Source organism: Equus przewalskii, chromosome 1, assembly GCF_037783145.1.
Source record: "Equus przewalskii isolate Varuska chromosome 1, EquPr2, whole genome shotgun sequence".
NCBI classification, from domain to species: domain Eukaryota; kingdom Metazoa; phylum Chordata; class Mammalia; order Perissodactyla; family Equidae; genus Equus; species Equus przewalskii.
Genome location: NC_091831.1, coordinates 38519792 through 38544191, shown reverse-complemented (window position 1 = coordinate 38544191; position 24400 = coordinate 38519792). Strand labels below are relative to the sequence as shown.

The window sequence follows — 24400 nt, the reverse complement described above, 5'->3', positions numbered from 1 at the left end:
TCGGTCCATAGCAGGTTGTTATGTTGAAAGAATGTAAGAATGGAGCTAATGACATTCATCTCATAATAACATAGGAATAGCCTGAACATAAAGCAATTCAAGGGAAGTAGAGCTTCAAGGAAAACAGTGTTCTAATAACATCATTAAGGCTGTGGATCCAGCCATGATTTTAGCCAACTACTCCACGACTTCCAGGTGAGTGAGCCTCTTCTTTTTCTTTTACTTAAAAATTTTTGAGCTGGATTTTTGCCACTTGAAAACAAAAGAATCTTGACTAATAGTGGGTTATTGGAAGATAAAATGAGATTACACATATAAAATGCTTTACACAGCACCTGGAGGAGAGTAAGTGTTCAATAAATACTAGCTATTATTATTATCAGTGATTGTATCAACGACAGAGTCAAATGGCTTTGGATTTCCTGAGACATCTAATGGAAACACGGAACAAGTTATCATCTGAAAACTACTGTGAGGGTAATTTAAAAACTGAGTTTTGTGGAAACTCATTTTTGAAGGGCACAGAGTTTTTGGACAGATTGCTTTCAGCAAAATAGAGTCAGCCACAGTAGCACACAATTCATAACTTTTAGACAATGTGATTTGTCTTTCCAATGAGTTGAAGGAAAGGCCAGTGAAGATATTTTAAAATAGAGAGCTGAAGTTACAGAAAGTGATTGCTTTTGGTCTTCAAATCAATTTAACAAAGTATGATGAGTACAAGGGAGAGGAAGAAAAATAGGAAAATACATAATGTTACACCAAACCATTTAGCTGTTTGAACAAACATAGAACGAACCTAGTGGTGTGATGTTTTGCTTTTCTTACTTGATGAGATATTATACTGATGAAAAAAAAAAACTTGACATGAGTTTTGTCAAATTTATGATGGACTTTATTAACATCAGTGAATTTACTTCATTTTAATGACAAAAAAATAAGTATTCTTACAGTTTTGCTCATGGAAATATTTTACATCCGGATTTTTTTGAGAAACTATATTCCATTTAAAATTTTGATTTTGAACATTACATTTTAAGTTTAAACTGAGCTTTTTCTCTCCCTGTCTCTCTCACTCTCTTTTTCTCTCTCTCTCTCGGCATAGGGGAAAAATTTTAAAAGGATTCTAGTATTTTCTTCCAGAGTTTAGATATCTCTGAAATGCTTAGTGATAGTAACAAGGTTGCAGTCTTCACCAAGAGAGGAAAACCTAACAAAATGTGTGTGTGTGTGTGTTAAGATAGAATAAGAAATTTTCAAAGCAGTGAAAATGTATAATGGTGTGTAGGGGTGGAGAACCCGGAATTTAATTTGTAGAAGTGACTCAGCCCCAATGCTCTCCGACGTAGGAGGGCTTTAGAAGAGTCTCTGGTATTCATAACCTCAAAAATAAGAAAATTAATACAAACTCTCAAACTCCTGCCACTTCAAGGGATGAGGAAATATAAAACATAAAAATAAAATATCCGGACAGTACAGGGACATGTTATTCTGTGTCTTCATTTCTTAATTATTAACATAAAGTAAAAATTCCTGTTTTGTACTAAGCACCATGTTCGATGTGGTAAGAATTTTCAGCCATTGTGATCTGTATTTATTTTTGGTGCTGTCATCAGTAGGGACAGACTCTTTTTAGAAACATACATTTTAGAGCATCTTGAGTTTAAAAAGGCAGTTGGGAGTTGGGTTCACTGACATTGAGGTGCTTAACTCCTTGAGATGAGAACTAGAATGGCCTAGATGAAATGTTTTTGTATCCTTCTCAAAACTTTCAAAAGCATAAATAAATATATGATTTGACTTTCTATTTAGTCCATTAGTAGAAAAGAAGATGAAAGTTTGCTTTGAAGTTTAGAATCTTGTGCTAGATTTGTTCAAAATTTGGTGTGCAATAATTACCAAATGGATACTTCCCCGCATTATTCTTTCTATAGTATCTTATGTATATATATAAAAAGAAAAAGTCTACTAATAATGGCGGCAAGGGCAGTTCCTTCATTGCCTTCAATCGTTGGACAAGGATTTCTATAGCATCTTAACATGCCCCAAGCATATTAAGATAGAGGCATAGAATGATGTGGAAGACAGGCACATCCTTACGCTAATGGAGATTCTAGTTTAGGAGGGAAAACAGGCCAAAGATACAAAGGCCTAGAGGACACAGGAAAGGGACCTATGTTGGTGAAATGACATGAATTGGTGGAAACTGTGACAAACCAAAAAAGAGGATGTACTGACTGAAGTTCTTCAAGTTTAATGAAAAAAAAAATACTGTGTGGACCATGGAATGCATCTGTAGGCACTTTAGACCTATACAGCACTTGAAACCTCTACATTAAAAGAATAATTACACAAATGATTATGTAGGTGGAAATGAGAGAAGAACTATAAAGAATAGTGCAAGATGTCATGAGGAAGTGGCTCCTCACTATTATCCCTGAGGAAGTTACAATTTGTCAGTGACCTGAAAGCTCAGTAGGAGTGAGTTAGGCAGTGGGGGTTGGGGAGAGATTTAAGCTGAGGGAAACAGTAGAGAGAACAGGATATTTGAAGCTTTAATGTGAGAGATGGCAAAGTAGCAAGGGATGAGCTGAGTTTTAGGAGCCAGACAACGTAAGATTGAATGCGCTGTCTTGAGAATTTAAAACTCGTTCTAAAACTAATGGGAATTCATTAAAGGAATGTAAACATAGGAGTGATTTAATCATGTGTAAATGTTTATAGGAATACTCTGGTCAGAGTGTGTAGACTTAAAGAGAGAGGTTAAGACTGGATGTGACGGGAACTGTTGGGATGCTGTTGCAGGACTCCAGGTGAGATGGGTTGGGCTTGGATCAAGTGGTTGATGGTGGAAATGAGGAGACATTTTATCATTTGGGATTACGAGTAGCTGTGACTGACTGAAAATCCCATATTACAGTAGCTTGGACAGACAGATGTTTATTTCTCTCTGACATAATGGAAGTCTACACATAGTTTCTCTAGAATTAGATTGATAGTTTCACAATACCAGGGACCAGATCCTTCCATCTTTTTTTCAGCATGTGACTTCCAATTCCTGGTCCAAGATGGCTACTCTAATTCCAGCCATGTTGTTTTCATTACAGTCAACATTAATGATGAAGGGAGGAAAAGGGTATATCCCCTCCCTTTAAGGGCACTTCTAGAAATCACACATGACGATTTTAGTTACAGCTCATTGGAGAGAACTTAGTTGCATGGCCCCATGTGGTTGAAAAGTGCTGGGAAATAAAATGGCCATTCTAGGGAGGACAGGTCCAGTTGAAAACTCGGGGTTTTATGATGAAGGACAAAGGGAACAACGAACATTGGGGAAAAACTAGCGTCTTCTGCCACAGAAGTAGACAAAGCTGAGATATATTTTGAAGGCAAAATTAGCAGGATTTGATGATTGATTTAATGGGGGTGGGTACATGAGAACCAAAGAAGGAAAAAACCTGATTCCCACTTTTCTGACACAATGGGATAAGTGTAGTGCCTTTTTGAAAAATGAAGAAATAAAAGGAGGAACGAGTTTGAGGCAAGGAGCAAGAATTAATTAGCTGCTGGGAACTTGTCTACCCTGCCTTCAACATTAAAGGGAACCAATTGATGCTTTTTTCTTGCACCCTTCCAGAGATGTTCTATGCCCATATAAGCATGCAGGTGTCAATGTGTATATGATCTGTGTGTACACACACTCACACACACATGTACATGCACAAACAACTTTTATTTTATCTTTACAAAATGGTAGTGTTCAATCACACTATATACCTTGAATTTTTCACTTAATATATCTTGGAGACGTTTCCGTATAAATGTATGAAGAAGCACCTTATTATTTTTAACCATCTAGAATATTACATTGTATGGTTGTGCCATAATTTAAGCAGTCCCTAAGTTGTTTCTACCTTTTTCCTATTAAAAAAATGGTGCAATGTATGTCCTTACACATATGTCACTACGACATGCTTGAATATAACTGTGGGATAAATTCCTTTAAGTGAAATTGTTGGATTCAAAGCACATGCATTTAAAATTTTGATTTGCCTATTTCTCTTCATGGAGGTTTTAGCAACTTTTGCTCCCACCAGCAATATATCAGAGTGCCTGTTTTCTCAAATCCTTGCCAACTCAATGTGTTGAACTTTCTGATCTCTGCCAAACCTATAGATTAAAAACTGGTACTTGGATTTGGTTTCAATTTTCTTTTTTCTCACTATGAGTGAGATTGAACGCTCCATATGTTTAAAAATCAGTTTTATTTCCTTTTCTAAATATGTCTTCATTTTTGCTATCAGATTGTTAATCCTTTTCTTATTGATTTGAAGAAATTGGTGATATATTAAAGAGATTATCTGTTGTTTTGCAAATATTTTCCTCAGTTTATTGTTTCCTCACAGTAAATTCTTTTCTGTAAATTACATTTATTTAATTATAATTAATGTCTTTTTGTTATTATGCAGGTCCAATATAGGTACCTTCGACTTTACTTTCCTTTGCATAAATAATTTTACAAAAAATGTGCTCCAAGTGTGCATATTATTTAGCTATCTGCTTTTATTCTCACTTAATAATGAAATCTTTCTATGTCATTCAATATTTAAAAAATCGTTTTTAATGGTTGCATTATGATTTTGTCAACTGGAGGTACAATGATTTACTTAACTAACCCCCTTGCTTTCGGGTGTTTAGGTTATTTCCAATTTTTTAAAACTGATATAAGCTACACATCCCTGGTAATTTCATGAGGATAAAGTTCTCGAAAGAAAACTTGGAGGTGATAGCGCCAAAGTCGCTCCTGGCGCTTCAAGGCCTCCCGCAGCTCCGCCAATCTCCGCTGCGCGGAGTCCGGGGAGCTGGGGCCCGAGGCCGCGAGGACATCGGGGCCAAGCCGGCGGACGGCGGACACTCGGCCCCTCGGCATTCCAGCCGCTCGCGCCCATCGCAGCCGTTAAGGCCTTTGATCCGTTACCAAACCGCCATTTAGAAAGCCAGTCACGATTTGGACTCCCACCAGAAACCATTCAAATATTGCAGAAGGATTAGATCTTGTTTAGGTACTGATCTTGCAAATTATTTTATATAATACCAACTCCTCCTTTCTTCTATCTGCTCATTCTCCTGTTAGTGAATAAGAAGTGTGTTAGTAGTTCAGCTTATTTCTCAGGCTATTAAAAGGGGAGTGTGATTTAGCAAGAAAAGGAATGGACATTCCCCAAAGATAAAGTGACATACGGGACGTCATATCGTCTTTTGGGGAGAGGGTTAGGGTGTTTTCAGTTGTATCAGGAATAGCTGTATCATGTTAGTTGATGCAAGATTTTGCTATTGGAAGTTAAATGTGGTTAAAAGAGGTGAATAGGATGCCAATTTGACAAAAGGTGGGACAGTGCTGTCAACTGGCCTAAGCTGGAACTACATTTCCTTTATGATTCATGTTAACAGTTGGCCAACAGAGATACCTGTGCAAGATCTGGAAGGTGAGGGTGAAGTAGCAGCCATTATTCCCTGTAGGCAGTGGTTAGTGCAGGGAGGGACAGATGTAGGTCCTAGTGGGTTCTAGTTTGTCCTTGCTCTCTTCATTTTACCACAGCTCTTTTTCCTCCCGGCCTGCACTGCTGACCAACAGCAACCCTAAGTCAAGGGTCAGATGCAGAGGCAAGAACCTTCCATCTGAGTCCCATTCTTACAGCTAGATGAACTCTTCCTCCCATTTCCCTGCAGGTTCTGTGTTGCCCTCAGATGACTACTTTAGGAGAGCTAACTGTGGCTTTTCTCTGCTCCTCTACCTTCTATCTCCTGAGTCTGGACTTTCTTTCCTTCCCCAACTCCTCCCATCCTTGTGTAAGGTCTAATCCTATATGTTATTAGACCGTAAACTCTGGGAAGGTAGGTATAACGTCTGTCATGTTCACAGCTACAGCCCTGGTGCCTGGCACCTGGAAGACATTCAGTAAATATTTGTCGAATTAGTAAAGGACCTAATACATGTGGTTGCCCCACAGGAAACACACAATAAATGATAGCTCTTATCTTTATCCAGTACTCAGATGTCAAATATGAGGGTGTGGTCTGAGAAAGTAGGTACATGAGTAACTGTCTTTCATTATCTGGCTTATAAAGTTTATTAGGGAAAACGATTCTTTTAGTATTTTGGGCAGCATTTGAGGGTCTCCTGGGCCTCTAAACTCATGCCAGTCCCCGTGAAGTCCAAATTTACCTTGAGTACCACAGGCAGGGTGACCTTAAAAACTTTGGCTTGTGCCTCACTGCTCACTGATACGTTCATCATACCTCTTCTCCGTTTTTCCTGGATTTTTGTGTTCTTCAATATGCTACGGTCAGTAGAATTTTCTTTCCCTACTTCAGTAAAGTGGCATGGTCTTCTTTAAACACTCTTTCTTATACATAACTAAGTTTTTGATTCACGTCTGAGAGAAGAGCCATTTCATTTGCTTTTGTTTTGGTGAAGAGTATCTTTTCCATTTTCTTGTTTTCGTTTTTAAAATCGCACAGCTCAACCATCCATGGGTGAGTGTATGGCATTGTAGTACGGACATGTTGTCACTGGAAAGTTGTTACAGATTTAAAAGAATCCATTCTGAATTTTTTGGGAGGTAATTTTCTAGGAATAGATTTTCAAATATCCTCCAGGTTTTTTATACACTCATATTTTACCTAACATATGCCATTTTGACAGGCCATAATAGTTGTTAACTCTATTGTTTAGCTCTTCCGTCAGTGTCTTATCATGGAGAACTCATACTTATGACCTATTTTATATTCTTCCACACCGTCTATAACATGTTGACTGTTCCTGGCATTTCTGTTTGATTAGATTTAGCATTTCTCAATTTCCTCATTTTCAGTCCTTCTCTTTCTGACGTATTTCTGTTCATCTCCATCATGTAAGAATCTCACTTTGGCCCTACAGTCCACTCAATCTCTTCACTGTCCCATGAGCATGTCTTTCATGGCTTCTAAGTGTTCTAACATGAAATTCAGTCATTTTTGTACTTCTCAAACTTTTGCAAATTTAATACATAAATGCTTAGAAAAATGGAAGATTCTTTGTGTAAGTATATTAACACTCCGCAATGCTTATAGTTCCTTTAAATTTCATTCAAGTCACATATGTTCTCCTGCATGAAGCCACAAAATTATACGTCATAAAATGCAAGTCAGCACCCTGTTCCAATCTTCACCACCACTGGTTCTCACTCTCCAAAGGCAACAATTTTCCATCTCTTTTAACTGTTTCTTCTATTATTTACCTTCACATTTCTATAACATGTCTCTAATACTCTTTCTTAATTTTTCAATTTGTTTCTTTTTTGCTTCCTTTCTACTCTGGAAGATGAGGAGTTGGCTCTCTTACAACGAGGCACATATCCCCTTCTCCTATCTCCCTAATCCAGAAATATATATTTTATCATATCAATTTTCAGCGTTTATTTCACAATGTATTATACCTCCCTTAAATTTTGTTGAACTACATGCATAATACATGTGCACTGTAAAGAATTAAAAAACATATAAACAGAAAGAAGAAAGTAAGGTAGCCTGAAAGCTGCACCCTAAATTAACCCCCAATATTCGGGGGGCCTAGTGGACAAGGAGGCCAGAGGGTCAGTGTTTGGTGTGAGGACTCTCACTGGTTCACGTTTTCAGCACAGCCTCTCCACCCACAGGGGAGACCAGGGCCCTAAAGTCCAGAGCTCTGTTGAATTAACATCTCCAGAGAGTAAACCTCTGGTCTTCGGCCGGCCGTGGGGAGGGGAAGGCGCCTCTAACATCTGTACTCAGACTTCCAGCGACTCCCCTGAGTTTCCCACAGGGCCCCTGACGCCTCCCTTTCACCTGCGGCAGCAACGAGCTTGCTTATACTTCCGCCACCGCCGGCTTAGGTTTTGGCTTTCTCGTGTTTGCTAGAAAGTTACTGCTCATACATCCGCATTCTTGCTTCCAAAATTGTGCTGTTGTCTCCTTGCCACTTCTATTTATCCTTGGGGTTTGACCTTTCAACCTAATCCAGTTACTATTATTTTAGTGGAGTCATAGGAAGGAGGGGAGGCAAATGTCCGTGTTCATTTTTTGATGATTGGTGAGAATTACCCCATAAAATTCTTAAACACATTTTAATGCACTATTTAAGTCTAATCTGTGTCTAGAACCCTTGAGCAAAGTACCTGTTTAATGCGTGTGTGCGCCTGTGTGTATTGAGGATAAGAGGGCATCAGTGCTAGATTCAGATGCTTAGTTGAGCCTAATTTTATGCGATTACTATATATTTATTTAAATCACAAATTTAATCTTCCTTACTCATTTTCTCACATGTTATAAATAGCTTAAGTTTTAAAATCTATTATTTCTTTCACCCACTGACATTAAATCTATGTCAAAACAAGTTCCTTTCCAGGAAAAAATAGAACCTGTCTTGCTTGGAACTTAAAAACAATTTTTCAAAATACTGCAGGACCTCTTTCTTCTTTTTGTTAAACATGCCTATGTCCCACCTACACATTAGGAAAAACTAAACTTTAAAAACTATGGAAAAATTAAAAATATAAAATTTGTCATAGCTCTAGATATGAGGGTTATAAAAATAAATCTATAACATTTCACCTTTTATTACTCCATTTACTTATGATATTACTTAAAGTTTTCTCATATAAGACCATTTATGTCTGTAGGCCAAACTAATAACAAATGTTAACTGCCAATAATATTTAAATACATATATTTCGTGTTCTAGAATCTCTTGGGTACAAGTAACAGAAACTCACCTCAAACTAACTGAAACCCAAAAGGTAATTTATTTTTTTGAATACCTGGGAATTCTAAGAGTTTATTCAGCTCTAGTTACAGCTGGATCAAGGTGGCTATTAAAAGATATTGTCAGTGTTCTAGTATTTTCTCTCTGTCTCTCTCTCTCTATATATATATGGATATTTTTATTTATATATCTATATGTGTACATAGATATATCTAGGCCATGCAAACATTTTTTAAATAAAAATTTTATCATGTTATTCTTAATAATAGTCAAACAAATATCCAAATGAATGTTAACCATTTAAAGTAGTTTTCTCAGGAGGGTAAATCACTTAATAAAAGATGGGACATTTTTATAATTTTCCTTTTGGATTTTCCTTCTGGTAGTGTGGATTAGATCCACAGAAGGGAATCAGTCCGGTAATTTTATAATCATAGTACATTCACTGATCCCCACGGATATACTTTTTCTTATGGACATTTAATATTTTGGTCTGCTTAGCATCTGAAATCCCTTGTATGTTTGGTATTTTCCTAACCTAATAGTGGGATGCAGAGGCTGCCTCACCCAATGGGAGATAAAAATGCCAAACTCTTGCTTTCCTAGACTCCCTTGCAGGTAGGGCCTGGTCAAGTGACTTATTTGATTTGGAGTCAGGAAGCAGTGACTAAAAAAAATAGGGACTGGGGGCCTCCACTCAGATTGAGTTCTGAGGGCAGGAGAGAGAGCAAGGCCAGCGGTGGTACACAGTGTCCATTGCTAGAGAAATTAGTACAAGCTGTAGAGTCTTCTCCTTGCCAGTGGTGGTAGGGATGTCCACACTTGATGAGTTGTGCCATGTCGTAGTGGGCATTGATCCTGTGTTTCACAGACGCTGGCTCACCATCCATATTGTCAATTTTGTGATCTACCCAGTATCATTATCATAAATTCCTTTCTTGTTGAAATCAACCTGAGTTGGATTCTGTTGCTTGCAACTAAGACTCATGAATGCGTGGCCTTTCTCTTCCTCTGTCTCATCTCTCCTTTAGTTCCATGCTTAGTAACTTACATCTTATATTACTCCCTTTGGCCTCTGCTGCTTGAATCTTCTGATATCAGCTGGGAGAAGAGATTGGGAGAAGAGGATGGAAGACCATACTGAGCCTGAGAGGCAGAGAGAGCCCTGCTGGAGGTCCATCAGAAGTCAGGCCAGCTGACTGCTAATTCAGCAGGTACAAGCTGCCAGCCACAGGGACACACTCCTCTTCCCACCTTTGCTTCCATGACCCTGGTCCAATCTACCATCACCACTCCCCTGGGTTACGGCAATATTTCCTGTTGTCTACCTACTTCTGCCCTTGTTCCCCTAAACACTTTATCAATTAGGGATCCCGTTAAAGCATAAGTCAGCTTACGTCAGTTCTCTGTGAAAACTCTCCAGTGTCTCCCCCTTCCTCTCAGATTAAAAGTCTTTATAGAGGTCTAAAGGCTCCCCTCCCAAACATTCTTTTTACTATGTGTTTGGTCCCTATGAAAGACTAAGTGCAAGAGGGGATGCTGGGTGGTGAGGGACCACTTGCTGGGGTGCCCTGGCCCCCACCCTCTTTGGGAATAAAGCCATGCTCTCCTGGATGCCTCAGGGCATCCAGGCTGTTCCACAGGGAAGGAATAGGGAGTGGAAGGAGAGAGAGTCCTTGGTAGCAGTGGGAGCCTGGGTCAGGGTGTCGGGCAGGAGTGCTATCTTACTGAGGCTCCCTTGTGGGACTCAAGGGCTCAACCTGCTGCTGCGCCTGGACTGACAGCAGAGCTGGGGGGATGTTGGTGGTGGTGAATAGGGGCAGCATTACACCTCCCTCCCTGATTTCTCAAGAACAGAAAGAGCAGAGAAATAAATTGAAGGATGCGGCGACCACCACCAGCCAGCGCCCATAACCATCCATTCCTACACCAGCAGCGAGGGTAGGAGGCAGGTGCCATTTTGCCCCACCTGTCCCCCAGCCCAAGGATGGGTGACACTGTCAGGCTAGGGTGACAGAGAGATGAGGCAGCAGGGTGGGGTGGGACAAGGTCACTGTGGTGAAACCAGCTGGTGTCCAGATCAATGCCAACCAAGGGGAAGCTGTGGGGAGGACGGCGGGTTGGGGGTGCTTTCAGATACAGGCTGTCCTAGAATGGAGGATGCTCGTTGTCCCTGTCACCAGGGAGACAATAGCCTGGGGAGCCCAGAGGACCCTACTGGCCCTGAAGTCCCCCCCACACTCCCAGCCCTGGAGGGTGGTGGGGAGGCGATGGCACAGACTTGAGGAGGGGGACAAATGCCCCTAGCACAGCGCCTTGTGGAGCAATGCCCAGCTCTGGGGAAGGAGGGAGGGCAGAAGGCTCAGGGTGGGAGGAGGCCAGAGCCTCCGCCCCTCACCTCTGCAGCTCCAGAGCAGACCAGCCCCACCTGCCCAGGTGCCTGGGGTCAGGGGCAGGCCAGCCCAGGTGGTTTGCTTGGAGGGGAAAAAGGAGAAGAGAGGGAGAAGGGGAGGTGGGCCTGGGGAGGGTCTGACAGAACTCCACCACCCAGCCTGAGCAGGTTCCAGCCCCGAGCCACCCTCCCAGAAAACCCACAGCCACCCTCCCGGGAAACCCACAGATCCAGTCTGTCCCAACAGAGCAGGGAGGAAAGGTGGCCGCTGGCCAGCAGCCTCCGGTCTGCACCCGTGGAGCCTTGCCTTTTCACGAGAAACCTCTCCCATCGCCCTGCCTGCCTGGAGCCTCTGCCAAACCAAGAGATGGCGGCCGACCCCCGCTCCAGCGAGCTCTGAGTCATAGCCTCTGCCTGTCCTCACTGGAACTGTATTTGCTTGTCTTCCAGAGCCATCTGTCCTCCCTCACCAGGCGGAAGAGAAGACAGAGACGGCCAGGCAGAGAGCAGGGCTCCGGGGAAGCACCGGCCAGGCTGCGTTCGGCCCAGGCGGGCGAGTGCGGCCTCTCCTCTTGTCCCCAGGCGCTGGTTCTACTGGAGCGATGCTCCCGGAGGCCGTGGCGCTGGCCGGCCGGGGGGAGCCGCTCTGGCGTGTGCACGGCCCCACCGCGCGCGAGCCCCACTGCGGGGAGCCCCGCGTCTCCCGCATCATCGCCTGGCTCGCGGAGCTGGGACCTTCATCCGCCACCTGAAGAGCAGGGAGCCGGCTTGGCCGCTGGAAAGCCTTGGATTTTCTTATCCCTGCCTCCCTGCCCACCGCGCGAGGGAGGCGTGTCGTCCCTCTGTCTTTGCTTTCAGGTTCACTCAGGTTCCTTCCGGCAAACCTCAAACACAGACTTCTTCCTGTGGATTTGATCTTGAACTTCCTGAAGAAGCAACCAGTGGCCCATGCCAGCTGTAGCCATTGCCATAGGGAGAGGCTGGGGTCTCAACTTCGGGCAAAATCTCTGGGTCTAGCGCCAGTGTGGGCGGAGTTCCCGTTGGACCCCTGAGACTCCGCCACGGATGTTGACGTTGTGGCTAGAGGAGGCCACAGGGCCGGCTGGGGGCTGTGCTGGCCTCATCCTCGCAGGTGCCCTGCATGGGGTGCAGCCCAGAGGCCCACCTGGATTCCTGGTGCAGGTGGGGGAGACTGTGGCGGAAGCAGAAGCCATGGGGGACCCGGGCCCTGGCACGGTTAGGATGTCTGTGCCGCTCTGCTTGGAGGCCTGGCCAGGGCTGGCCCCCTCCCAGAGTGGGGAATTCCTGCTCTGATTTGTGCTGGTGGAGAGGTCGCTGTTGGCAGGGGGACAGGGGTGGTCTTCCCCTGCGGCTGGGTAGGGGGCTGGCAGGCATATGGGCTGTGCTGTGGCCCTGTCCCCTGATCCTCCTCAGGACCTGCGTGGCTCCTCTGAGTATTCTTAGGGTAGCAGTTAAAGGTGTGAATGGCGGGCTGCTGAAACTGTGCTGCTTGCGGTTGGCAGAGCCCTGTGCTGTTCCTCGGGGCTGGGGAAGGGGCGCTGCTGTTGTCAGGTCAGCCGAAGGCTGAGGCTTCGGGGTGGAGGGGGGCCCTCTCCTCGGATCAGGAGCAGGTATGTGGCCGGTACCTCATTGTATTTCTGGCCTATCAGTGAGTCCTGGATCTCTCTTTCCGTGTGTAACCCACGGACACCATGAATTCAGCCTGCGGCGGTCCTTGTAGTCAGGGAGTGGCTCCACGTTGGGCTTTACTTCCTCATATTCATGACCCACAATAACCCATGGATCCTTCACTATTTGCTCTAGACTGCCTCTCTTGCTAGGATTGAGAATGAGAAATTTCTTAAGCAGATTTTCACATTCCATTGATTAGAAAGGAATGTGATGTATGCTGATCAGTACCCGCTCCCACAGCTCTGAGAAGTTCTCTCCATGGAAAGGCAGGAATCCATCAACCCGTGCATGTAGAATAACTTCCAGACTCCATATATCCACCAGGTCAGACATTGACCCTGGCAGAGTTCCCAGGCTGTATAAGGGGGACTGCCACAGAAGGTATCCAGCTTGTTGTAAAAGGTGAATTTGTTGCTGAAGCTGAAGTATGCAAGTTTGACATTCATGGCAGCATCCACGAGCACCTTTCCTGCCTTTGTCTCTATGGACAATACGCTTCTGGTGACAGTTTGCACAGCAGACACCGTCTGGTGGAATTTGCCTTCAGCCTCTCGTCTTTCCTGCTGCCATGAGCCCTAGGGACTCAAACACCCCTCCTCCACCAGCGCCCCTCCTAACAAGGCAGAGAGTTTCCTCAGCCGCGGTCACTTCAGATACTTCACTATGTTGGGATGATCCAAGCCTTCACGATTCCTGCCTGTGGGACAGTCTCTGGACTGGAGGAGGCAAGTCTCCTTACTGACCTTCCCGGCTCTCGCTTCCCCAGTCAGGATGTGCTGCGCCCCCTTCAGCCCAGCCGTGACTCTCCCCAGTGGTCTCCCGAGACGCCGTCCGCATGAGCCTCTCGGCAGCGGTGACTGAGGGGCCGCAGCGTGTTGGACTCACTGCCGCGCTTGGAGACGAGGAGGAACTGGTCTTTCTAAGGGAACCACAATGCCAGACAAAAAAGAAAAATAAATACCGACAAACTAAATTTAAAAATATTGAGTAAAAAGAATTTAAAAATAATAAAAGTAAAGATGAAAGAATAAAGAAATGAGAAAAAGAAAAGAAAAGAAAACCCCAACTACCAAAGTGGCCCAAAATACCATGGAGGAAACAAGCTAGAGACTTGGTCAAAGTCCCTCAGGTCACTGAAAAGTAGCTTCCTGAGCTAGAAGGACTGATAACCTCGGCCCAGCCAGGGACTTGGAGTTCCCAAACAGCAGCTCCTCGTGAAGGGAGAGGAAGACACAGAACTCTCAGCAAGTGGTTTTCACAACAATCGATAACCCACAGGGATTTTCTCACTTTCCGGGCTCAAGTGAGACCCTTTACTCTTTTTAAAAAAAATTATTAAGGACCCCAGAGAGCTTTTTGTTTATGTGGGTTACAGTAATCAATATTTACCTTATTAGAAGTTAAAACCTGTGGGATGCCTCCGTGCCGTTTCATTTCTAGTTTGAAAAGTTGTAATTTTTGGCTTTTAAAGAGCTCATAATGCCTATACTTTAAATATTCAGTCCCTTTTCCCTTAAACTCTGAAAAATTGCTGTCAAAATGGTGCCAAACTTAACAGGTATCATGGTACTATACCAAAACGTTCTGTTGCATAAGACACAGTAAGTTACCTTGTCAACATCTGTAGTGCTAAGGGGAAGATAGCTGTCATATCTTCATTTTTTGTTTACAGTTTTGCCCCAGTTCTTAAGTGTTGATTCCTTCCTTCCAGAAGCTGGAGAACTCGCTATGTTAGTTTCAGTGTCTTTAACTGTAGAGGTTGCAGCTGTGAGCTGAGAAAAGCATGTCTTCTTCTCCTTTTTAAACCGACAATCCGTGCCCTGTGTCCCTCTTATTCAGCATGGGATGGGGGTAGGGGCATCTGGGTGTTGGACATGTCACTGGTACCTCAGAGGAGGGAACCAAGATATCCCTACATGATTTTAAAAATGTTTCCTTGAAGTATAATACAGATGGAGAAAAATGCACGAATCATCAGTGTGTCTCTTGGTGGCTGTTCACACATTGAACTCGTGGACTTAACCAGCATCCAGATCAAGAAACAAGATATTCCCAGCTCCCCCAAGTCCCCTCGGCCCCCCTTTCCAGTCATTTTCTCCTCCGCACTGGTGATCACCATTCTGTCTTGTGACAGCCTAAGTTAGTTTTGCTTGTTCTTGAACTTTACATAAATGGAATCGCACAGTATTAAATCCTTTGTGTCCACTTCCTTTGCTCACTATTTTTGTGAGATTCATCTATATTGTTTACTTTGTTATTCTGAATGCTGGGTAGTAACCTGTTTATCCATTTTGCTGTTACCAGGCATTTGGGAAGTTCTCGCTGTTCAGCGTTCAGTGCTCTGAACATTCTTGTTCCAGCCTTTGGTGGACATTTACATGGTTTTCTGTTGGATATATACCTAGAAATGGAATTGATTGCTTAAAGGTATGCATATTTTTGGTTTTAGTAGACACTGTTTGTGCCACTTAGCACACCCACCAGCAGTGGATGAGAGTTCTGTTTCCTCTCTGATACCTAGTATTGCCTGCCTCTTAATTTGAACCTTTCAGTGGGTGTGTAGTGGTGTAGCATTGTGGTTTTAATTTGCATTTCCCTGATGCCTAATGGAGTAGAACACCTTCTCATAAGCTTATTAGCTATTTCCTCTTCTGTGAAAAGTCTTATTCAGTCTTTTGCCCATTTTTTTCTGTTGAGTTGCCTGCATTTTTCTTATTGGTTTGTGGGTACACTTTATAGAGTTTGGTATGAATTCTTTGTTGGATATGGCCCTGCATGCATTTTCACTCTTCGCCACTCACCTCTGTTAACTCCTGATGCCAGCTCCTACTATTTTATCAATTGCTCATTCCTTTCCAGCCATTGGGCTGCTTCTTCCTCAAACATGCCCTGACGGGCACACTCCACCTCAGTGCTTTGCACTAGCTCCTACTTCTGCCTGGAATGTTCTTTCCCAAGAGATCCACATGGCCCCTCCCTACCTCCTTCAAGTATTTGCTTCCAGTGTCACCTTCTTAGTAAGGCCTTCCCTGATCTACCTATTTGGTCTTGTAAGACCTATCTGCCACCCCTATCCATTGGTTTCCTTCTTTTTTAAAAAACTTTGTGTTATGTAAATTTTTAAACATACACAAAACTATAAATATTAGTATAAAGGCCCTTCCTCACATTTTGGTCATCAACATCAGTAATTATCAGCATTTTTGCAATCTTATTTTATCCATAAATACCTCAGTCTGCATCTTTAATAGATGAATACCTGTTTTTGGAACACAGACATCATGCCATCATCAAGTCTAACAAAGTTAATAGGATCATATAATACCAGTCCATATTCAAATTTCCCAGTTGTCTCAAAGATGTCATGTTACAGTTGATATGTTTGAATAAAGGTCCAAACAAAGTGTACATGTTGCTTTTTTTTCCGCAGAAATATCACCATTCAAAATATGTATTTTGCTTATTTACTAATTTTCTGTCCCTCTCCCGCATTAGAATATCTACTTCATGTGAGCAATGATTTTTGTCTGTTTTGTTATTTGCTATATCTCTAGCACCTAGAACAGTTCCTGGTACATAGAGGACATAAAATAAATGTTTGCAGAATGAATGAGTGAATGTAGTTGGCAACATGGATGTAATTAGCCCAAGGCGGGACTACGTCAACATGGTCAAATCTGTTACTTTCTGTCTCTAAAACTTTGGGCAACTTTTCTGAGCCTCGATTTTCTCATCTGTAAAATGGGATAGACCAACTTTGCAGAGTTGTCTTGAGAATTAGACAAAAGTAAGTGCAGAGTGCCTGGCAGCTAGTACACTCCCAATGTAGCTACTATTTTTATTTTTCATTGTAACTGCTTTTGTAATAGATATCTGTGAGGCATAAGCAGATGAATGGGGTGTAGTAAAGAACTTGGCCTTGCCCAAAGAGAGGTCTGGCCTTTATCCCTGGTTCCTGGGAGGTAACTTCTAAACCCTTGGAATTTCCTGAGTGATAGGAATGCCTTGTTTTTACTTACAGTGGGCCTCTTGGGTCACACTTGATACTTTATGCTAATATGACCAAGGTGACTCCTGGTGGGCCTCTTGGGCCACATGATAATCAGCCCTTCTTCTAGGGGGAGAGAGAGGGCTGAATGCTGACTTCAACCACATGGCCAATCAATCAATCATGCCTTCATATGAAGTCCCCATAAAAACTCTAGACACTGAAGATTGGGTGAGCTTCTCTGCTTGGCCATGCTTCACACATATTGTTACACATCAGTGATGGGAGAGGAGTACATCCTGATGGCAGCAGAGCTTTACGTTTGGAAACCTCCCAGACTCTTTCCTATGTGTCTCTTCATTTGGTAAATTTTCATCTGCATGTTTTTTCTGTAATAAACTATAACTATGAGTACAATAGCTTCCAGTGAATTCTGTGAGTCCTTTGAATGCATGATCAAGGCCGAGGATGGCTTTGAGAACTCCCTGAACTTGCAGTTGGTGTCAGAAGTGAAGACACTCATGAAGACTGTGGCCACTAACTTTTTAGTTGGAGCCAATTATTGCACGTGGTGTCAGAAGTTTTGGGGAGACTTGGCATTCTGAAAGACTGTACCTCAAACCTCACATTTCGGCTAACTGCAGGTAGTTGGTGTCAGAAGTGGGATTCAGTAGAATGACCCTGACTCACTGAAACATGTGGTTTGGGAAGAGAAAGGATGAGAGGGCAAGGCTTGACAAACTTTGATTCCTGGATGGCCATGGAGTCATCCATGGTATGGAATTGCAGCTGTGCTGTAATCAGTTAGACTAAGTTCTGCACTTGAAGTAAAAGTTGCCAGTGGCATTTAGAAATGATGGATCCAGTTTCTGGGGAGTTGGCTCACTGGATGCATATGGACATGCGAAGTAATAAGAAGAAAGCAGAATACACAGTTCTTTGATTATTCTTATTTATAATAGCTAAAATAAAAGTAATGGAGAGTAGGGGTAGATCCTGATGACCAAGCTTGGATTTTGGCTGGTCTGAACTTCTGCCTCCACCTTGGGGCACTACCACTGGGTAAAGCAAAACTGAAAGTCAAAGTGTCGAGGTCCATCCTGATACTGGGCCCAAACTGGATTCTGGCCAGTCTGTGTTATAGCCTCTAGCCTCAGGGCCCCTACCAATATGTAAAGTAAAAAGAAAAGCAAAAGAAAGATTGGAGTAGATCCTGACACCGGACAAAACTTCGATCCCAGCCTGTCTATACTGCAGCCTCTGGCCTCAGGGCTGCTGCCACCAGGTCAAGTTAAAATGGAAGAGAAAGCATTGAGGGTAGTTCCCGATGCTGGGCAAGGTAGAATTCCAGCAGGCTGAGCTACAGCCCCAGTTCTAGTCACTTCCAATGAGAAAAATTATGCCGAAACAACAGACAGCAAACCACTGTATATGAGTTGCATGCAAAGGGGATGTGTTTCTTTTTGATCTCTCTGAGCTCCTGGAAAGTACATAATTAGTCCAAGGTCAGGTTTGAAATGACGTTTAGAAACACTTTTGCACGGTGTGTTAGAAACAATACTAGGCTTGGTGTCTAGAGATCCTATCTTTACCATTTATTATCTTTTTGACTTTGGAATTTGTATTAATCTGCTTGGGCTGCCAAACAGAATACCCCTGATTGGGTGGCTTAAAGAACAGATATTTATTTTCTCATAGTTGCGGAGGTTGGAAGTCCAAAATCAAAGTACCGATAGAGTTTATTTCTGGTGAGGCCTCTTCCTGGCTTGCAGACAGCCACTGCCTTCTCACTGTGTCCTCACATGGTTTTCTCCTGTGAGCACACTTGGAGGGAGAGATATCTGATGTCTCTTTTTCTTTTTATAAGGACACTAGTCCCATAGAATTAGGGCCCCACCGTTATGATCTCATTTAACCCTAATTACTTCCTTAAAAGTCCTATCTCCAAATACAGTCACATTGGGGGTTAGGACTTCAACATAAAAAAAATGGGGGATGGTCAAGAAATATAATTCAATCCATTACAGAAATGTTGCTTAATTTTAATATCCTCACATGTACCTTGCTGGGTAGCTGTGAAGATCAAATAAGGAGATCTATGTAGTAGTCACTTAGTACTTTATTTTTAAACATGTATCCATTTATTTTTTAGACTCTACTATGCATTAGACTATTGAGAGGAAGGGAGATGTTGAAAGGAATTTAGAATTTGTGTGAGTAGATTGAGCACCCGTTACATATATGCTTATAAGTTGATTTTCAGCATTTGCAAAGAACACGTAGACACTTTTGGGAAAAGAAAACATTTGTTTCCCGGATTTATATGCATTCTTTTCAGAATGAGCACTAATGCTAAGTAAGCTAATTTTAGTCATGACTGGTGGGCTTGGACATCAGCAGAAAGTAATATCAGAGAACTTTGAAATCTATGAAGCGTGACACAAATCTATAGCATTTTTTATTCTGAAATATATTTATACACTGCATGTCTCTCTAAAAGGCTTCAGTGTGGTTTCTGGAAAAAAAAACAAAACCCCAAATGCATTTCGTTGTTTCAGTTTTCTGTGGCTCATTGACATCAGTCATGGAGCAGTGGGGCTAGAGTTTTTGAAATATTTGTCATTTGTGTGACTGTGAGAACAAACCACAGCCAATTAAAAGGACTTGTAGGTTGCACTTGGCCTGACACTTTTCATGCAAATCTGACACATGTAACCTAGACTGTATACTCTGTGCTCACCAAACAACATTTGCCACACAATTCAGAAAATTTTCACCATGTAAAAACCAAGGAGTCATTTGGTAGTACAAAAATCTTAATGCTATTTTGCAGTAAACATTAAGTATGTATTTGCCATGAGCCAGTGTCAATGGCTTCTAGCTAAAGACCATCCAGAACACATCAGTAGTTGAATCAGTTGGGTTCATTACTCATTGCAGCAAGGGAGAAAGCACATGGTGAAGAGCCAAGGAGCTTCTCAGTGAGAGGGTGTTAGAAAGAACCTAATACAGGATTTGATTTGTTTTCGGTGATTTTGTGGCGCCTTTAAGGAAATAGGAGTTTGCTTTGGATTGGATGTTGTCAGGAAGCAGGGGTCATTCTACTACTGTCCTGAGGACAATGGGACTTGGAATCGTTGAATGACCCTCTGTTGGAGCTAGTGGGTGTGTCAGAGAACCTTTCAATCAATCCCCCTCTTTTTATCAGTAAGGAGCCAGTGCTCAGGTCGGAAGTAACTTGCCCAAGGTCACACAAACATGAATCGGGCTTTAAATGTGTGTGCCTTAGGAAAGCAGAGAGGAGGGGCCATTAGGGATGGCAGGGGGAGTGGGGTGACTATGGGACAAGGTGAGCAAAACTTATGAAGCAAGGAGTGTATCTTGTCCATTCGGGAGGTGGGATGGGCAAGCAGTAGGTCATTTTTCTGAGGTGGATGGTTCGAGTAGTTATTTGCGGGAAGAAAGGGCTAAGTAATAGGTTGAGGCCAGATTATAGAAGGCCTTGAATGCAGGAAATGGGGAGCCATTGAAGGTGTTTGAAGGCAGTGCCAGGAAATCACAAGATACAGTAACAGAGACTCACAGCTACTCCTGATGTTCCTAACAAGGTGGTGGCTTTCATACTATTTTGACTGTAAGCTACAGTAAGAAATAAATTTTACATTGAAACCTAGTAACACACACACACACACACAACTGAAACTTCAGTTTAACAAAACAAGATTTAACTTTACTGTGTGTGCTACGCTCGATTATCTACTCCATTCTACTACACTCTGTCTCCCTCTACTTCACTCTATACTGTTTCATGCTGGTATTTACCCACTAAATTGATTTTCCTTCCTACTAAGGAATGGCTTGAGGTTTGAAAAATACTGTTTTAAGGAGATGAATCAGTGTGTGAGGGGGAAATAGGAGTAGGGTGGCTATAATACATAACAGCAATAGTTTATTTACAAAGAAATTCATTAATTCATCCCTTCAACAAACATTTATTAAGCATCTACTTCATACCAAGCATGAACATTCAAAGATGCTCTGACCCGGCAGTGCCCTTGAAGAGCTCACAGTCAGTCAGGGACACAGGTAGCCAGTTCACTGTTCTAAGTCTTGAATAGATATTTGAGAAAATATTGCAGGATGGTCCAACTACGTGAGGAAAATAGGGAAAGCTTTACAGAGAAAAGGGCATTTGAACTCGTTCTTGAAGACTGAGTTTGCCAAGGGGAGGGGACTGGTGGAGTATATCCCAAGGGAAAAGACTATGTGACAATGACAAGTTGGTTTGAAAGCACAGTGTGGTTTGGTTAGGGCTGCCAGATTTAGTAAATAAAGGTAGAGTGCATACAGTTAAATTTGAATTTCAGATAAACAATGAATAATTTTTAGCACAAGTATGTCCCATTGATCTGGGAGGGGCAAGACATTCCATGTGGCTGGAACACACGTGGGTGTGGGAAGTGGTGGAGGTGAACCTGGGGGTGTATTGGGATCACGTTGTGAAATGCTATGAGAGAATAAGACTCTCCCCTGGAGATTCATGCTCACACAGAAGGCTAACTTGAGAATAATTACAGAATACTTGAAAGGAAATTAAAAAAACACAGAAAAATATGTAACCCTTGAGTACTTAGCTTATTAACAACAAAGGTAGAATCCTAGTGTGTGGGTGGAACGATTACTAATTATTAATGATTATTAATTGCATTTGAGTAATTCCTTCTTCACTCTCTATCCTGCTGATTTTAATTGTTTCTAACACGCCTTTGTCCCGGGGTTTAGAAGAGGGAATGAACACATTTTGCCGCTTACGCAGATTTCTTATTGTATTTCAGCCTGAAGCCACATTTAGGTTGTTAACAGTAAGTGAATGAATAGCACGTGTACGATCAACTAAGCAAGTCTTTGCTCTGTTCAAGCAATTGCCCGGATGTAACAGACGCAGGTTGTCTGTCTTTCATCCTGCCCCACTACCTGCCACTACCTGCCACCCCCGTTTGTGGAAATGGCTCCCCCTCCTCATCCGCTCCTCACAATATCATGGGGATGGCCCCTGGCAGGCCAGGGGAGGTGCCTGACCCACACTGGACCAGGCAGAGTTCAGTCTCTCTTGTCATAGTTGTAACTTTAAACTCAGAAGCTCACAGTAGCCATGTTTTTCTGTCATATGGACTGGAAAATCAGAGGGAGCTAGTCAATGCTGGGCAGGGAGGTAGGGGGGAGCTTGGGTGAAGGAAAGCGAATGTGAGCATTTCTGTTAAAACAAAAGCATACTAGAGTGAGTGAGTGAGTGAAGAATGAAGAGACACAGCAAGTCAGAGAGGAGACAGCAATAGAGATAGAGATGGAGAGAGAAGTTTGGTTGCATTCCTATCTTTGAGTTTTGTGAGATGCCTTTTCACCTTCTGATGCCTTTATGTTTAAGTCCCTACAGTGGATTCTGTTACTTGACACAAGAGTACTAATTAATAAATCAGATCACTACAGCTGTATTGAAAACTTCTGTGATTATCGTGGTTTAGCGGGGATTATGAAATGGGTTTTCACTCACTAGGTAGACGTTGACTATAGAACTTCATGGAATAGAAGAGCCATGGTTTCATTCAACTGTGTTTGTGCATTGCTGGGCATAACCAAAACTACCCAGGCACACAGTTTCTCTTTTCTGCCTGGAGCTAGTTCTGGATTTGTTGTAGGAAAAACCCAGGGGTTTAATTTGGAGCCAGTTTATTTTGGTTGGTCGGGGAGTTGTTTTGTGGTACTTTTAACACTACACAAATTAGTGTTTCCCAAGGTGTGTTCTGTGTTCTATGAAACTGCTAGTTAGACCACGGCAAAAAGGAGGGAGGGCAGTTCTGTGGTCGGGTCATGTTTGGGTTACGTAAACCACTTTGCAGTGCCTCAAAGAGCCTTTACCGTGCTAATACACATCGTGAATTTCTCAAAGGGAGAGAGCTGAGGCAGCATTTCCTAAGCTCACTTGACCATGGATTGAAGTATTTCAGTGGACTGATGTCTTCCAGGACACCCTGTGGGATAGGATGGCTGAGCGCATGGGGTGGGTGGCCACCACCCCTCCTGTGTGGAGGAGGGGAAGTCTCCTGTCCAGTAGTTACCTCTGAAACACTGACTTTGCTTTCCAGGTGATGAGAAAATGATCTGACTGCTGGTGATTCTCCAGTACTCTTGACATTTCTAGGGGAAGACAGATTATTCAGAAAAAGGTCCCCTAAGAGAAAGGGAAAGCTTGGCTCAGTGTGTACCTAGATCGGGGGGTCCATGGATAAGCGATCCATGGGAAAAATTCAGATCTATGGAGAAAACTTGGATGGGAAAGAAAACTACCTCTTTAATTTTATTAACCTCTAAAGTGTAGCCTTTCTTTCAGTTAAGAATGTAGCAACAGCCCTCAGTCGTAGGAGCAGAACCTATAACTTTGTCAGCAATAGAAATCGTAGATACAGTCATGTTACATCAAGTTGTCACAGGTTTCTCAAAATGCCATTTATGCTTCTTGTTACTTTGAAATTATGGTGATTATTAGGCCTGCCATTAGATTTTGTTATTTAATGCATTAATAAAGAAGCACGTATTTACCAAAGTGTGTTCAATAATTCCACATTAAGCACATTGCCTGGCCCATCGTAGAACTTAACCAATATTGACTGACGCTGTTACCACCAGCTCCACCACCATCATTAGACGATGCTCCAGTATTTGTGGCATATCTCACTTCACTCCCAACTTCAGAGTAGAAGGCAAAGTAGGCATTTAAAAACTACCGGTCAAATTAGATCAAATTATCTGCCTTGTTGATTCTTTTGCCTATGATTACATACTAGAAAATTTCAGGGCTTTAGAAGAACCATTCACTTGCTTATAAATTCATTTATGCTTTCTCCTGTGAAATATTTACCTGCCACGTACTCGACTTTGGTCTCTCTGTTCAGATGATGTCTGTGTGGTTGGAGTGGAGGTGAAGAGGAGGGCAGTAAATGGGAAGAGGTCTTTATAATCTGTTTGTTCAACCTTCATCTCTCCCTATCTTATCTCTGTTAACACCAGAAAATTCAAGGGAAATGCTGCCATCTGTTTCGAGCACCCTGCTCTGAGCCTCAGGGTGCTAGAGAAGCTTAAAACAACACGGGCTCTGTCTACAGTGTTGTTTTTATAGAGTCACTTTTTTTAGAGATGGAGAGAGAAACCCTCTCTCTCAGGTTATCTGGGATTTAAGTGCATTTTGTATAATCTTCCCTGGGTTGCTTCAAAGAGCAAGCGGAAGATTGGCTAGGGGAAAATACGTTCTGTAATGGGTTGAACGGTGGCCCCTAGGAGATATATCTAAGTTCTAACCCCCGGTGCCTGTGCATGTGATCTTCTTTGGAAATAGATCATATGTAATTAAATTAAGCATCTTGACGTGAGATCATCCCGGATTTAGGCTGCACCACATAGGGAAGAAGGCCATATGAAGATGGAGGCAGAGACTGGAGAGATGCAGCCACAAGACAAGGATGCCAGGAGCCACCAGAAGCTGGAAGAGGCA

The 24400-nt window shown here is 42.7% G+C and overlaps 1 pseudogene; it reads right to left on the bottom strand.

Annotated features, from left to right (window-relative positions):
* Nucleotides 1–12742: 12742 nt before the first annotated feature.
* Nucleotides 12743–23889, bottom strand: LOC139083327 (serine/threonine-protein kinase MARK2 pseudogene; annotated as a pseudogene).
* Nucleotides 23890–24400: the final 511 nt, after the last annotated feature.